This window comes from Panthera pardus, unplaced genomic scaffold (assembly GCF_024362965.1).
Source record: "Panthera pardus isolate Hobbes unplaced genomic scaffold, ASM2436296v1 HiC_scaffold_16, whole genome shotgun sequence".
Classification (NCBI taxonomy): Eukaryota; Metazoa; Chordata; class Mammalia; order Carnivora; family Felidae; genus Panthera; species Panthera pardus.
Genome location: NW_026526721.1, coordinates 120470742 through 120488835, shown reverse-complemented (window position 1 = coordinate 120488835; position 18094 = coordinate 120470742). Strand labels below are relative to the sequence as shown.

Here is an 18094-nt window from a genome sequence, read left to right as displayed (position 1 = left end):
GCTTGGGATTCTCTCTGTCCCTCTCATGCACTTGCTCGCTCTCTCTTTCTCTCTCTCTCAATAAATAAACTTAAAAAAAAAAACACTAACAGTAAATAAAATAGGCAGTGTCGTAATGAGGACTATCAGACACATAATATTCACACACAGTAAGCACCAGAAAATGTAAACTATAAAAACTTCCAATACTGGACATACAAATATTACCAACCACAGACTGGTTAATTAAAATAGATGTAACTATTTAACTGCATAAAATTCATCGAAACAGCTTTAGCACAACATGAAAAATTGCTTCATATTCTGCCTATTGTTCTAGCAACCCTAGTAAATAATTACATGGTAGGCTGAAAATTATTCTAGAATCCCTTGAGGTAATTAAGATGATAAAAAATAATGAGGAAAAGTTTTACATAAAAGTAAGTTAAATTAATGTAATAGCTGTCTATTTTCACTCAAAGCCAATCTGAATCAAACTGTTTCTTTCCAGGGTGAAACTCTGGAGTGAATTTTACAGAAACAGGAATAAGTATTAGTAAGTCAGAGACTTTTCATACTAAGACAGTAGATAAGACAGCCAATCTGAGCTCCATTCAGCAGTTTGTCAGAAGGCTTCGATATATGCGTAAAGTCAAAAAGAAAAAAATATTTTTGTGCTATATTTTCTACTTTGATGAAAAGATATGTACTATCATTCTTATTTTCGAATACATTTATTTTCTTGTTGCATATTCAATTTACCAGACACAAAATGAATTAGCCACCACATCTGTGATTATGAACTACACGGTGCTCCTGTTCTGTGACTAACAATGAACACTGTCACTATTATTTGCTATTATATTTTTATTCTTCTTACTTTCTGAAAACACTTTTAGCCTTTTTCTCTTCTTTCATCACAAGTTCAAGATTTTGCATCGTTTCATTATACCCATTTTATCTTTTAGACTACATAATTTAATTTTTGAATAATTCAAAAGGACAGGTGACACAATATAGAACTCACAATAAAAGAAAAATTTTTATATTAAAAGAAGTTAGGTTCATGTCTTATCTAAGTGTGTAAATTTTTTTTAATTTTTTAAATGTTTATTTATTTTTTTGAGAGAGAGACAGAGTGTGAGGGGAGGGGCAGAGAGAGAGGGAGACACAGAACCTGAAGCAGGCTCCAGGCTCCAAGCTGTCAGCACAGAGCCTGACGTGGGGCTCGAACCCACAAACTGTAAGATCATAACCTGAACTGAAGTCGAAGGCTTAACCGCCTGAGCCACCCAGGCGCCCCAGAAGTATGTACTTATTTTTATTCACAGCAAACAAGTCAGTATAATAGATTCCCATAGCTCATAATCATGATTTAACCAATTAACTGAAATACGGCTGAATTTAAGATATCTATCACATACATTACACGTAAAGAGAAACAAAACGTCTCTTTCTTAAAATATAGTAAAAGACCCCAAATAGCCAAAGCAATCTTGAAAAAGAAAACCAAAGCAGAAGGCATCACAATCCCAGACTTCAAGCTATACTACAAAGCTGTAATCATCAAGACAGTATGGTACTGACACAAGAACAGACACTCAGATCAATGGAACAGAAAAGAGAACCCAGAAATGGACCCACAAACATATGGCCAACTAATCTTTGACAGAGCAGGAAAGAATATCCAATGGAATAAAGACAGTCTCTTCAGCAAGTGGTGCTGGGAAAACTGGACAGTGACATGCCAAAGAATGAACCTGGACCACTTTCTTCCAAAAATAAACTCAAAGTGGATGAAAGACCTCAATGTAAGACAGGAAGTCATTAAAATCCTCAAGGAGAAAGCAGGCAAAAACCTCTTTGATCTTGGCCACAGCAACTTCTTACTCAGCACGTCTCCAGAGGCAAGGGAAACAAAAGCAAAAATGAACTACTGGGACCTCATCAAAATAAAAAGCTTCTGCACAGTGAAGGAAACAATCAGCAAAACTAAAAGGCAACTGACAGAATGGGAGAAGATATTTGCAAACAACATGTCAGATAAAGGGTTAGTACCCAAAATCTATAAAGAACTTATCAAACTCAACACCCAAAAAACAAATGATCCAGTGAAGAAATGGACAAAAGACAGGAATAGACACTTCTCTAAAGAAGACATCCAAATGGCCAACCGACACATGAAAAAAATGCTCCACATCACTCATCATCAGGGAAATACAAATCAAAACCACAGTGGGATACCACCTTACAGGTATCAGAATGGCTAACATTAACAACTCAGGCAATAACAGATGTTGGCGAGGATGCAGAGAAAGAGGATCTCTTTTGCATTGTTGGTGGGAATGCAAGCTGGTGCAGCCACTCTGGAAAACAGTATGGAGGTTCCTCAAAAAACTAAAACTAGAACTGCCCTACAACCCAGCAACTGCACTACTAGGCATTTATCCGTGGGATACAGGTGTGCTGTTTCAAAGGGACACATGCACCCCCATGTTTATAGCAGCACTATCAACAATAGCCAAAGTATGGAAAGAGCCCAAATGTCCATCAATGGATGAATGGAGAAAGAAGATGTGGTATATATATACCATGGAGTATTACTCAGCAATCAAAAAGAATGAAATCTTGCCATTTGCAACTACGTGGATGGAACTGGAAGGTATTATGCTAAGTGAAATTAGTGAGTCAGAGAAAGACAAAAATCATATGACTTCACTCATATGAGGACTTTAAGATACAAAACAGATGACCATAAGGGAAGGGAAACAAAAATAACATAAAAACAGGGAGCGGGACAAAACAGAAGAGACTCATAAATATGGAGGACAAACTGAGGGTTACCAGAGGGGTTGTGGGAGGGGGGATGGGCTAAATGGGTAAGGGGCACTAAGGAATCTACTCCTGAAATCATTGTTGCACTATATGCTAACTAATTTGGATGTAAATTTTAAAAAATAAAAAATAAAACTACAAAAAAATAAAATAAAATAAAACATAGTAAAAGAAAAAAAATATATAGTAAAAGAGTGACACAGTGAAAGGATAATCAAAAACAATGGCTAATTTTGAAGTCACTCAATTATATGTGGATGAATTCATAACACTCTAGAAAAAACAGAAACTATACTGGAAAGGCCCAACTGAGAAGCTATAAAGATTCTGGGCTCGGGGCGCCTGGGTGGCTCAGTCGGTTGAGCCGCCGGCTTCAGCTCAGGTCATGATCTCACAGCTTGTGGGTTTGAGCCCTACATCGGGCTCTGTGCTGACAGTTCAGAGCCTGGAGCCTGCTTTAGATTCTGTGTCTCCCTCTCTCTCTGCCCCTCCTCCACTCATGCTCTATCTCTCTCTGTCTCAAAAATAAATAAAAACATATAAAAAATTTTAAAAAAAAGATTCTGGGCTCTTGAATGTTACAGGCGTAAAACAGTATGTTAGCAAAGCAATACAGTGAAGCGGCTAGCATTACAGTCCTACAGATTCATGTTTCAGCCCCAGCTCTGCCATTACTGCTTTTCTGATCCCAGTAAAGCAACTTATGTCCTTATCTGTAAAATGAAAGACAATAAAATCTATCTCATACACTTTGGGGGAAGTTTAAATGAGATCCTTATCACATAGTAGGTATTGGGTAAAGTAAGCCATTAGGAATTCATAATGAACACAAAGTTCCCAGAATATGGATCTTTATCTTCCTACTTAATCCTAAAAAAATATATCATGGTCTTTTATATTTTTCAGATTACGAGGAATGGCCTTGTAAACAAGATTTAATTTTTCTCAATGAGCTGCTTATATTAACAGAATCTCTTATTTTCTTTACTTACTATGATCTCTCTCACATCTCTCTTGGAATCTCCTTGTTATAAGGAAGAAGTGTTTTGCATGTAGAGATCCCTTTCTAAAAATTCACTTCCTTAACATTATTTCACATGCTTTTTGCTTAGCATTTCAGTTTCTTGAAATTTATTCTTATTTTTTGTCACTTGTGTCGAGAAGAAACTCAATTGTTTTGAACTCTTTCCCTAGAGCATAACTTCAACTAACCTACAAAACTAGTAACTCAGAAGAGATCTTTCTCAGAGTTGTAGTATCTGATATTCCAGATTACCTCGAGAATAGCAATAACAGTAAAAGATACAATAACAATAAAAGAAAATAATTTGATTTGGGAAGAGAGAATAGTAGCTATGTTTACAACAACCATGATACAGTATGTCTGGGACAATATGAACTTAAAAGCAAAATTTCAGGCAGAATGTTAGTATCAGTAAAAATTTTATTGCTTTTCATACTTAATGATGGAACTTTTCACACAGAGTTTCAGTTTATGTTTCTTGGAATGCCTGCACAAATTACCTGTTTTTCTATTATTCTGTTACCTACAAACACTGATTTATTCAACTTAAAAATACATAATCATTAGGCTTACAAAATTTTTCTACTTGTATAGATTTTATAGCTAAAAATGTATCAATTAGTGCAGAATTACCTACCTGGCAGGTTTTTCAAACACTTATTAACCTAGAAATCACTTTATTGACCATCATTTGTTACTTGTATATGTTATTACAGCAACTGCTTACCATCACCTTTCTTTCCTTTGAAGAGCATTTAATAAATCCTACTTTTTTATACTTAGTTTTATATTACCACCACAATTTCAAGGATGCTGTGAAGAAAAACTTAATAAATTGATTTTTTAAGTGTCCACTCTGAAGTGGACTATAAAAGAGAAGTTAGTGCTACCAGTTTTTTGGTTGTCTTTTTTTTTTTTTTTTTTTTGAGGGGAGTCCTTCATTGTGTACTTCAGAGGATGGAGCCTCTGAGAAGTAGGAATAGGTTTATATAACCACTTTTCTGCTTTTATTTATTTATTTTTATTTTCTTACCTTTTTATTGAAGTATAGTTGACACACAAGGTTACATTAGTTTCAGGTAGATAACATAGTGACTCAACATCTCTATATGTTATGCTGTTCTCACCACAAGTAAAACTACCATCTGTCACCATAATTATAGTTCCACTGACCATATTGCCTATGCTTACTCATATACCTGTACCTCCCACTCACCTTCACCCCCTTTTGCCCATCCCCCATTCCCCTTCTCCTTCTAGTTTTGATTAAATATTTTATTTTGGCAGTTCTGAAATACATACTATTTTCCCACATTTATAGGTTTGCCATTTTACAATCTGATTTAACTCAACTAGAATTGAATTGGCCACTTTAACAAACTCATCCTTAAGTAACAACATACTTGGCTCTTTTTAAAGTAAAATGGAGTCTGTTAAAAACTTATTATGCTTATTATGCTTATGAGTATTTAAAAAAAAAAAGATTTCTGGTTCTTCAAATACTTTCCTCTATTCTATCTTTCCCTGCATTTAGAATTCTTGAAGGGCTGAGTTTGTATCATGTTCCTTTGTCAACTCAGTGCCTACAGTGTCCATAACATAGTAATCACTCCATTATCTGTCTACTAAGTGACTCACACAAAGACCAGCCGGTAGAGACCCACCATCTCTCCATGCCTATCTGCCTGATGGTTCATATCATCCCTAAGAATAAGAAAAGTTAAAAAGGTGGAGGGGGGTTGAACTTAAAAGGACAATAAACAGAACAAGCTAAGGAAGTTGGGAATTACTCAAAGTCAGAAACTGAATTATTCCAATGAAGAAGAGAAGACTTTAAAGACATCCATGCATTTAATTTTTTTCAAATGTTTATTTATTTTGAGAGAGAAAGAAAGAGAGAGAGAGAGAGAGACAGCACCAGTGGGGGAGGGGAAGAGAGAGGGAGACACACAATCCCAAGCAGGCTCCAGGCTCTGAGCTGTCAGCACAAAGCCCAACGTAGGGCACGAACCCAAGAACTGCGAGATCATGACCTGAGCTGAAGTCCGACGCTTAACTGACCGAGCCACCCAGGCGCCCCTGACATCCATGCATTTTGTTTTATTATTTTTTTTAATGTTTGTTTACTTTTGAGAAAGAGACTGAGCACAAGTCAGGGAGGGGCAGAGAGGGAGGGAGACAGAATGGGAAGCAGGCTCCAGGCCCTGAGCTGTCAGCACAGGGCCCAACGTGGGGCTCAAACTCACAAACCACTAAGATCATGATCTGAGCCGAAGTTGGGTGCTTAACTGACTGAGCCACCCAGGCACCCTGAGATCCACGCATTTTTAAAAATAAGGATGCCAAGGGCTATAATGCTTAAGCATTAGAAACAAAAAAAAGATTAGAATAAAGAAGGTCAATAGGAGGCTACTGCTGCTGTCCAGAGAAGAAGGCCCAGGCTATGATAACAACAGTAGTAACAGAGAGAAATGGATGTGGATTATTCCTTTGCTTCAGCCATCTCTATTAAGAAACATTCTCTCAGATTGGATGGGGTGAAACAAACACTGGTATTCTGTGTAAAAGGGGCATCTAATAAATTTAATCAATGAGTTAATGAAAACCAAAGCTCAATATGAATGAGAAGATTAGAGAGAGTTCCTAACTGCTCCAAGTAAACTTTCAATAAGGTATATCGCTCCAGATGAAATTTCCACACAGCTGTTGGCAACTGTTCAGAAACTATGGAAAGCAGGAGAGGTTACCATAAGACTAAAGACAGGATATGTAGTACTGCTCTTCAAAAAAGGAGAAAGGTGACCTTGCCAACTATCGATCATTGAAGTTAAATGTACCTCTAGACGAGATTCTAGAATCATTACCAAGAGAAGTTTGAACACAGAAAAAGATAGTAGCCAACATACACTACTGGAAACCAGTATAGTGGTTACAGACAAATAATCACAGATTAGTGCTCTTTTCCTGACAGTTACTGAACTGATAGGATTTTTTTTAATAAAGTATATAAAATTATTTGGGTTTTAGGAAGGCAATTATTAAAGTTTCTTATATATTCCTTGTGAAAACTTGGAAATATCTGAGGTGAATAATGTTAAATTAGCTGGATTTCTAACTGTCTGAACAACTTGAACCAAAGAATTAGTTTTTTTATCACCCTTAAGAGAGGTCACTAGCAGAGCAAGAGCTCTGTTCTTGGCCCTGCCTACTCAACATTTTAATAAGATCTGCAGGAAGGCAATGTCAGCATTATCACACTTACAGTTTATCAAATCCATTGATAAATAAATAAGCCCATACATATCATATGACCAAATCAGTTTTTAAAAAAAAAATTTTAACTATTTATTTATTTTTGAGAGAGAGAGAAAGAGAGAGAGAGCATGCAAGAGAGTGCACGTGCACGCACAAGCAAGGGAAGAGCAGAGAGAGAGAGAATCCCAAGCAGCCTCCATACTGTCTGCGCAGAGCCCAATGCAAGGTTTGATCTCAGAAACAGTGAGATCAAGAGTCAGACACTTAACAGATTGAGCCGCCCAGGTGCCCCCAAATCAGTTTTTTTTTTAAGTCAACAGAATATAACCAGTCTGACAAGATAAAGTTTAATATGGATAAATATAAAGCCCTACCAAAAAAACACTCTATTAAAGAATTGGAAGAACATAAAACAACTCAAGAATTTTAGTTGACTACAAAATCAGTAATAATGGGTAATGTATACAGCATTTAAATGTCAGGGACCATTCTAAATATTTTACATAATATCTTTCATTCATTCCTTGTAACAATCCTATGAGATAGGCACTATTATAAATCCCATTTTACAGATGAGAAAACTGTGGCCTAAAAAATGTTTACATAATTTACTCAAGGTCAACCAGCTGATAAACTGTAGAGCTAGGATTTAAACCCAGGCAGGCTAGCTCCAGAGTCTGTCTTCGCCAGGACATTATTTTGAATTAACAGTGCAATATGGTTGTCAAAGAAACAAATCTACTCTTAATCTTAAAGTATATGATTTAAAATCAGAGGTAACTTACGGTCTTCTCTACAGGTTAATATCTAGGAGTATCACACTTTTAACAAGAATACGGACGAACTCAAACAAATCCACAAATAAAGCATCAGTATTGTGAGAAGACTCAAATCAAACCAGCAAAATGATTAGAAGAGGTTAAAGACAGAATATTTTGTCTAGAGAAGAAAAGAATTAATGGGACTATAATAAGTATCTTCAAATATTTGAAAACCCACTAATGGAAGAGAGAACTAGAACCAGTGAGAATGTAATTTCTGATTCAGCAAAGGAAATCATATTATAAAAACTGGAGTTGTACAAATACTTTTGCCTCAGAAACTAGATAACTATGAATCTTCTCTCCAGAAAAATACACAAGTACATATAATTTTGCATAAAATTACAAGAGTTCACAAATCTACTTTTAAATCCCCACCCCTAGAGTAATATATCCCAGATCAAAATGGAAAGGATTCAAGAAAAGGCAAGTATATTTAATAATCTTTAAAATTCATTACAACTTACAATTCTATTATCTAAAAAACTCTCAACTCTATGCTTTCTAGTTTCTTCTGAGATCCATCATAATGCACGTTGCAATAAGAGTTTAAACTATGATGACAAGGTCAGAAAAAAAGTGAAATCAAATTTGCCAAGTGACAATATAAACTTGACTGTGAGTAAATTCATACATATATGGCTTATAATTTAACCTTTAAAAAAAATACCTAAGTTTAAAGATTAAAAAAAAAAAGATGCTAATGTACTACTTCCTATCTAATATTTAAGGCCCAAATTAGCAATTTCCCCCCTCTGCTTTTAAAATTTCCTTTTAAACTCTCCTTTTCTATCCTTTGCTCTGGGTTAACTGGTAAGAGTGACAGACAAAGAAACAATAAACTAGAAGTCAGAATACTTAGGTTCTAATTTACTACCTTTGCCATGAATTTGATTTTTGCTTAGTTTGTTTCCTCACTGTGTTCCACAAACTTTCAAATATCTAAAAAGGGCTTTAAATATACTGTTTTGCAATGTAAATATAAATAAGTCATCCATTTTTTACAAAACATAAATTATCAACAGCCAGAAAACAAAGCCAGTCTTCCTATCATGTTTAAGGGGAAAAAAAAAAAAAAAGAAAATGTACATTCACATTTCAATTCCTAATTATAAAAAACAATCTTTGAATCCTTTAGGGTATCTTTTAGTGTATAATTTTCATCCACAAATGCTTCTCACATTAAGGATAAACATCTGTACATCCAATTTCAAGCTGTACTGAGAGCACATAACTCAGTTAAGATTTTTGGCTGCCAGGGAAAAACTTGAAGGTGCCAGTTGGACTACATATTTAAAAGAGTTGGGGAGAAAGTTACACAGTCAGAGAATGGTAATATGAAGCATTACACACTTGAAAATTCTGTTTTCCCTCTTAAACAACTAGAAATAACGAGAACCCAAAAGTGAGTTTAATAAGTGTTTGGCCTTTATTAAATACAGGTGCCACATTGCTGCAACTATACCGCCAAAACAGTGCTACAGACACCATGTCTGCCAGTAGACTAGACTCTAGTTCCAGGCACAAGATGTTCCAAGAAATAACAAAAGCATCCAGAGCCAGTACATAGGGTGGGTCTAGGCATTTGATTTTTTTCTCCTGGTGCTACTTGAGAATGGACACTACTATTAAAGATTTATTACAGTAACAGGACAGTGATAAAGCTTTAGCTAAATTATAGGCTCACCAAGGAAATGGAAAAGCAACATGGGATGTCAGATCAACTAAGTTCCTTTTACATTTAACTTTCAACACAGATTGGGTCATGATTACACTGTACAGAGGACAGATGAATAACTGTAACTATATTTATTAGGTGAAGATAATTTCAGACCATTAAGAGAAAAGGAGAGTGGCCCAGAAAAAATTAGGCTATAGAAGTCAAATGAAAAGACACAAAACTAAGATTTAGGGGAGAAAGGGGAAGGAAGAGAATGAGCTAACTAACTTACTAAAAAGAGAGCAAATAAGTGGGACAGGGAGCCTTAGCCCTAGGAGACTGAATGAGGAAGAGAAACGTATCAAAGGCTCAAAGGGAGCTTCAGCAGTAAATATGGAAAAGGATGAGCCTGTTAACTGTTTCAACAGAAAAAGAGAAACAACGCGGGGCACTTTTCTGAACGGGCATTCATGGAAGGCCATTATAAAAATGCCTAACTCATGCAGGGCACTTAATATGTGGTGCGCCGTTCCAAATGCATTCCACAGATTAGTCCATTTACTCCTCAAAACACCCGTAATAGGCAGTGACTACTATTTTACAGATGAAGAAACTGAGACCACACAATGCAAGATAACACAAGCTGGTACCAGTGACTGAGCGCTCATCCACTTAGCTGAACCGTCTCTCTGAGAGATCCTACAAAACCTTTATACTTTTCTGTGGAGAGGATTTGGCTCTCTGGAATTTCTCAAAGGAGTCTGGGCCCCAAAAGCGATCCTCTACTTTAAAGAAAAGTTCCCTTCTGCGGGATAGGAGGTTCTTTCAAGTTCAAAGCTTTGGAACTCTGAAATACACCTGGTAGAAACAGATGGAGGCGTGTGACTCATGAAAGGCTGAAAAGTCAGAAAACCAGACTTAGAAGCCATCGTTCTGCCCTGAAGACCTGCAGAGACCGAGAAAGTAGAAAGCAGCCCTTCCTCTCTTCCACGAGGCATGACACGGGGACGTTGCCTCCTCCCAATCTGCTGTGTGTGTATGGGGCGGGGGAGGGGGGCTCGCCGGTTTCCGACTCCCCCCAGACACTCAGGGGTTACTCGGCCAGGCCTGGGAGAACGCGTGTGAATAAACAGATGGAACTCGCGGTAACGAGGGGGCCCCGAGGCGAAGGGAGGGAAACCTGCCCAGGAACACGCCGGGCCGGGTCCAGAGGCCCTCGGCACGCGGCCCCGCGCCCTCGCCCTGGACCTTACCGCCGCTCGGCTGCAGAGGACGAGGCGGCCTCTCAGGGTTGTTCTTCCGAGCCTGGGGCGCGGCTTCGGCGCCGCCGCTCCTGTGCCGCCCGCGCGAGGCGGCGGCTGGGTCCCGGCGGATACACACTCGGGGCAGGGGTGGGCGATCCGCGGCCTGCCCAGGGGAGGCCCTGGAGTTCGAGGCCGTGGGACGCCGACCGTGCTTGCGCCTGCGAGCCTGCCCAAAAAGGAAGGGTCAGAGCGCGGCCGCGTGCCGAGCAGCAGTGGTTGCTGCAGCCTAGATCACAGGCTGCTTCGTCCGCCCTCACCCAACCCTGCCACTGCCCCGCTTCCCCCGCGCAAGCTTTGGCGGCGGAGCAGCACGGTGGGTGCCGATTGGCTCCCGGGTGTGTGACGTAAGGCGCCGGTCCCTACGGATTGGCCAGGTCGGCGGTGCGTGCAAGGAGTAAACAAACCCCGCCCCCAGGCTTCCCAAAGAGGGGAGGGGGCCGCTAGGTGAAGGGGCGGGACCTCAAGCAACCCAGTCCCAGCCTTGGGTGCTCACAGGAGCTTCCCAGTGGGCGCCCCGCGCTGACACCAACACTTAGTTCCCAGGCCGCCTGCGAGGCGGGCTGCAGGCCTGAGGCCTAAGATTTATAGACACGCCCTTTTCCCCTTCCTTTACCTCGGGCTTGGGTCAGAATCTTGACTTTTCCATCCAACCCCATCCCCCAGGCTCGAAGCAGGAAAACCCCATCTGTCTTGGAAAAGGGGGAACTAAGGTGGTAACATCTGGGTCCCCAGGCTTTTGCTGGCTCACCCCTGGGGAGCAGCGAGGAGGGGGGTGGGTAGGAATAACTCTGAGGCACGTGTGGGGCACCCTGAAATTAATTATTCAGACAATGGGTTAGCGACCACTGGGGACGTGAGTTCTTCAATACCCGGGCAAGCAAAATCCACACCAGGCCAGGTCACCATGTCACTTAGAAGCTAAAGAGAAAATTGCGGCCCACACTCCCAAATACCCATACATTTTGTTCAAAAATGAGAACACTCTGCCTATTCAGCGCCTGTGTGAAAAATCACCTATGAGCTTACGTTCTAGTGAGTTGGGAAAGAAAATACCCAAAAGAAATAAGCAAAATGTAAACTATTACATGCTGATAGGTGCTATGGGGCAGGGGGAATAAGCAGAGAAAGTGTTTGAAGGATGACTTTTATTAAATAGGGTGCTCAGGGAAGGGCAGAAAAGATGCCATTTAAGGAAATACCTAAAGGAGGTGAGGGAGGTGAGAGAGTACCTTTGGACTTTTCTCTGGGGTGGGGTGGAGACAATTTCTGCATAATTGTACATAGATAAACTCCTAGGAGTTCAAGAATGCCAAATGCAGTACTCCTCCTCAGACTGATTCTAAAATGCAAAAGCCCCAGTGGAGTGATTACCGAGCATTTTCCAGTAAAAAATCAATAGGATTAGTCTAGTTTTGACAGAAATGTTATTAAAGTTTCAAGTTAACGAATACTTTTCAAACACTCTATGCATGATACAAAAATGAGCAAGACAGAAAAAAAAAAACAACCTTCCACCCTCAAGGAACTCAAGTCTATCAGGGGAAATGAATTGTAAACCACTTCACTGCAATGTGTAAACCACGATAGACACATGTACTAATGCGAATAAGATGGGTGGATGTTATTAAGGAGCTGTAACTCTCGCAGGATTTATCTATTGTGAAAATTCAGTGCTTAATTTTGGAGGAGGGCTATGGCTATTAGGGATTCTCTAATCTCTTTATAAGTTTCTAAAATGAGAGTCTGAAAACAATATTAAGTTGAACCATATGAATTGCTAATATTTGGCAGTTTTCATATGGCTCAACTTACCCTCTTATAGAGTTAATATAAGGATTTTGCTCTGTAATATATATATGTAGTAAGTGTTCAATAAATGATGGCAATTATGATCAATAGATAATACTGCTTTTGAAAAAAATTATTTAAAAGTCAATGTTTCTTCCAGCACTATGAAATAAAATGGGCAGTGAAAGTTTCAAATTTTCCATATACTGGTTTGATCTAGCTGTGAATTTCCATGACCTAATCAGGGTATGCTGTAAAAGACACTAAATGCTAGTTTCACAGCAGGCCAAGAAATTCAGAATAAGGAACAGCTTGGTTTTGAAGCCAAAAACTGAAAATTCTCCAGAACAGAATAAATTGTCAAGTTGCCTCTGGGAGGAAAATTCATGTAAATCAATTTTTCGTTCCCACTCACAGTTCCAATTTAGCAATTTGCACAACAGTCAGCTCTCTTCCTTCTCTTTTCCCCATTAAGGGATCTTATTTCCTTTGAAAAGGAAAATAAAGCTTCCACTATCTCCCATGCCAGAGAGTAGATGTCTGAAATATGACAGAACACATATTGATTCTGCAAACACTTATTAAGCACTTATTGTATGCCAAGAACAGTGCAAGGCTTTGGAAATACACATATAAGTGCCCAAAGAGCTCCATTCACGGGTATTCCTTGTGCTTGGAATAATCCCACAGTTCACCCACATCTCACCTACATATATGCCTTCTCATCTAAGCTGAGATTACTTTCCTCTGACTTCCCATCTCCAGCTCTAAAATTTTTTGCTTTCTAACATTCACCAAACTCGTAATTACTCATTTAGTATCTGTATTTTGGAAGCTCCTTGATATTTTGATTCATGTCATCCTATTCACTACCCTTTCCTCAATGCTCAAGGGAAGCTCAGTAGGTTTTTATTGAATGGATGAGAGTGCCACAGCCCAGCACAGTTGGAAAGAGGAAAGAAGCATAAATAAAGTCTCTCCTTACAAATATTTGGGCCAACAAAGAAAGGATCATGGAAGAGACAGATCTGTTACAGTTAAACCTGAGGAGCTTCTATGAGCTGCCCCCTCTCCTGGTGCTGGAGGCTTGCTTGCTTTTTTTCTTTCTTTCTTTCTTCTTTCTTTCTTTCTTTCTTTCTTTCTTTCTTTCTTTCTTTCTTTCTTTCTTTCTCTCTTTATTTGAGAGAGAGAGCGCGCGCCACCAGGGGAGGGCCAGAGAGAGAGGGAGATACAAGAATCACTTAGAGATCTTATTAAAATTCAGACTCTGAGTCAGTAGATCTGATGTGGGGTATAGAGTCAGCCTTTCCAACCAGCTTCCACCTGGTGCTGGTGCTGCTACACCAAACATCACACTTTGAGTAACAGGTCCTTTGATGACACCTTTTTATTATACAAAAAGATCTGTGGTTGTCTGGACGGTTGCAGATATGACTTTTTTTAAACAGCATCCTGTTTTCACACCTAATCCATCCAGCGACTGACAAAAGAAATAACACTTAAAAATGTATTCAATCAAGACCTCGTCTTCCAGAAACTGTCCTATTATGCACAGTTTAATCACGTCAATAGGGCACAGGAGAATCTAAGCCTTGGAATTTTCTCAACCAGGGACACAACCTTCTTTTCAGTTCATTTCTGGAATGACTTAGTTGGTTAGGCCAGTGGAAGGATTTCACAGTCACTCTTTATTTATTTATTTATTTTTAACGTTTATTTATTTTTGAGACAGAGAGAGACAGAGCATAAATGGGGGAGGGTCAGAGAGAGGGAGACACAGAATCCGAAATAGGCTCCAGGCTCTGATCTGTCAGCAAAGAGCCTGATGCGGGGCTCGAACTCACGGACCGCAAGATCATGACCTGAGCTGAAGTCGGACGCCCAACCGACTGAGCCACCCAGGCGCCCCCACAGCCACTCTTAATAAAAGTAACCACTTCTTAATATCAAACCTAAAATCTTTTTATGACAAAATATTTTATCCTAAAAATATAAAGTATAAGGAATAATGATAAACCCTATGTACCAGCTTAAGAAATGGACTAGTAACACCACTGGGGCTCTGTGTGTGCCTCCCCAGTGTGACCCTCCACCTTTCTCTCCCCAAAATAACCCTATTCTGAATTGCAATCTTCTTGGTTTTCTTGAAAATTTTAACACATATATATGTAACTCCAAGCAATATATTGCTTAGTTTTGGATGTTTTTGAACTATATATATTTGGGGTCAAACTTTATTACTCATCTGCAAATTATTGTTATTATTTGCTCATTTCCTTTGAGTCATCTTTCTTGACGTAGTTCATTCATTTTCACTGATGGAAAAAACAACAAAATTTACATAATCCATTCTCTAATTGATAGGTATTTGGGTTTTTTCTCTATTCTGCTGTTATGAATATACTTGTACAACTCCTTTGGAGATGTGAAAGTTTCCATAGGATTTTAGTTATGTACAGGGGTGAGAGTCAAAATATTTAACAACTGGTAATACATAAATCTTTACTTGTTCTCCTTCCCCACTCCCACTCTGAGACAAATTCTTCTGTGCAGGTGGTTTATTTTGGAAAATGATTCCAAGGAACAGGAATAGGGGCTGGGAAGCTTGAAACATGAAGGAGGAAAAGCCAATCCAAGGCTGTTTCTGAGATGATCACCTGCTGAAGGCCACTGAGGCTTGATAGTGAAGATTCTGCAAGGGCCTGTGAAGAACACACCTCAGAATTGTCCACTTAAGGGGTGTGTATTTGTATACTGGCTCCCATCCCCATTGTTTAAAAGATGGACCATAGGGTGCCAACTCTCTAGCACCTCCTGGTTTGACCATAGGTGAAAATGACAGAGTGCATTCAAATCAGTTCTAAGCTGTGAGGCAGAGAAAGCCCAGCCCAGAAATTATGGTGATGCAAGGTGCTGTCAGGTTATACCTGGACAGCTGATTGCTGCAACAACTGGAATAAAAAGGTGGGCCAAGAAGATGTCAAGTGGACCAAAAGAAGACCCCAGTACTGATACAAATAATTGAATAATAAATGGAGGATAAGAGACAGCTCTTCCTTATGGTAGAATTCTAACAAATAAACGTAGAGAAATAATGTAAGTAGAAAATCACGGTTATTAGGCAAATAGTACAGGAATGATTGTTGCCACCAAGAAACGACCACGAAGGCTTAAACAAGTGAAAGTGTAATGGAAAACAGGATGTTTACATGGTCTAAAACGATCTCACAAGACACTTATTAGCCACAAAGGGGTGAATAGTAACCTTACAATGGCAGATCAAGGTTAATGTCATCAATAAGACTACATGCTAATGGCACTGAGAAGGCCACATCACTTTTGCAGCATTCTAACAAAAACGCAGAGCCTTAACCTAATCCTAAGAAAATATCAGGCCAACCAGAATTGAAGGGTATTCTAGAAAGTAACTGCCAGTACTCTTTAAAAATGTCAAGAAAAAAGAGACTGAGGAACTGTCAGATTGGAGGAGACTAAGGAGACATGAAAATAAGTGCAATGTGGGATCCGTGATTAAATCCTGGGCCAGAAAAAGGACAGTAAGTTGGAAAATTGACAAGATCCAACTAAGATCTGTAGATTAGTTAATCCTCTTATATCAATGTGAATGTCCTGGTTTGAGTAAGATGTTAATTAGGGGAAGCTGGGTGTTGGGGGGAACTCTGTGTGCCATTTTCACAACTTTTTTGTTAAGTCTAAAATTATTTCAAAATACAAAGCTAAAAAACTAAATACTGGGGGATCTTATTAAAATACAGAATCCAGGGGCACTTGGGTGGCTCAGTTGATTGAGCATCCAACTTTTGATTCTAGCTCAGGTCATGATCTCACAGTTGTGAGATGGAGCCCCGTGTTGGGCTCTGTGCTGTCAGCACAGACTGAGATTCTCCCTCTCTCTCTGCCCCTTCCCCACTCACATGTACTCTCTCTGAAAATAAAAAACAAAACAAAACAAAACAAAACAAAATAAAATAAAATAAAATAAAATAAAATAAAATAAAATAAAATACAGGATCTGATTTAGAAGATCTGGAATGGGGCCTGAAATTACATTTTCTGAAAAGCACTTTGGGGACACTAAAGCTACTGGTCTCAACAACGTATTTGGGACTTTTCTTCCCCCCATTGTGTTGAAGTGAAACTGATATGCAATAAACTTGCAAAAAGTAAACGTAATTTGGTGAGTTTTGACATATGCATACACCCATGAGACCACTGCCACTATTAAGATAATGAATTTATTGTTGAGAGTCAATTTTACATGGCTCTCTCATTTGTTTGTCTTATGACAAAGAGGCACTGAGGCCTTTGTCCCAAAATACACATCTCCATCCAGAACAGAGGGCATTTTTGCTTATTATTCACTATAATAAAAATAGTTTCCTCTGGAGTAAGCATTGGACATGTTTACTTGCAGCCCATTACAAAAGACTCAAATTTCCTCAGCTTGAGAGTCCTCAGCTGTACAGAAGACTCAGTGTGTGCACAGCATCAACCTGGACTGCTCCATGTAGGAGTTGAGTGGCAAAGGAAACCAATGTAAATATGAAGATTGTGATGTTTGCTATGCCTGAGTAAAAAGTCCTTAATCTCTGACCCAGGAGTCTCCTATCTTCTGCCAATATCCATAGAACTGTGGGACACTTATTACTTTCCAAGTAGAGTAAAATTTTTTTTTTTGCCTTTCTTATTCTTTTTTTTCCCCCAATATATGAAGTTTATTGTCAAATTGGTTTCCATTCAAGTAGAGTAAAATTTCAAACTCCTTTTCAGTTCTTGACAGCATTTGGTGATGAAGCCGAGATGCCGACAGAGACTGGACTTTCTAGGAGAGACAGGACGAGAGGCTTGTGGACTGCATGAGGATACAGGAATTTCCTAGTATCTGCTAGCTCATGTTCTTACCCAAGTGGTAGGTGAGAAGGAAGGGAAATTAGCAAATCTAATATATCTGCCCTAAAATCTTCACCTCTTAATGGGTTCTGTTCCTTTTTCTAAGTAGTAAGAAACCCATCATTATTCCCTACCATCCCCATTTTTTCCTACAATTTTTTACAATTGCAAGATTCTTTAAAAATATTGCTATAAAATAGATAAATTTCAGAAAAGTCAGCTCCACATTATCTCCATAATAGCCCCTTTCCTTATCCTCCTCTTTAGACTAATATTACTTTGACCTAAAATAAAATTAAAAGAAAACCCCTTTACTCTATTAAGTGAATGTCTATCATCCTTCAAATATCCTACTTTGGAATGATACCATGGTCTCCATTACAGTCAAGGAATGGAATCCAGACTGACCGAATCCTTCACCATCTGGATGTCACTTCACCATACTGGATGTGTATGTGTGCAAACCCGAAGCAATGAACAGAGAAAGACTAAATAAAAATGGCCTTAAAACATAATA

At 38.9% G+C, this 18094-nt stretch overlaps 1 protein-coding gene across 3 annotated transcripts in view; it reads right to left on the bottom strand.

The window, feature by feature from the left end:
* Window positions 1-11166, bottom strand: part of TFDP2 (transcription factor Dp-2) — a 181530-nt gene extending 170364 nt beyond the window's left edge. For 2 of the 3 annotated variants that reach the window (XM_019438405.2, XM_019438409.2), the window contains exon 1: window positions 10828-11165. The gene's annotated coding sequence lies outside the window, so the exon portion shown is untranslated. Of the gene's footprint in view, window positions 1-10827 lie in introns of all 3 variants that reach the window. The other variant, XM_019438420.2, reaches the window with a different exon arrangement.
* Between the last annotated feature and the right edge of the window lie 6928 nt (window positions 11167-18094).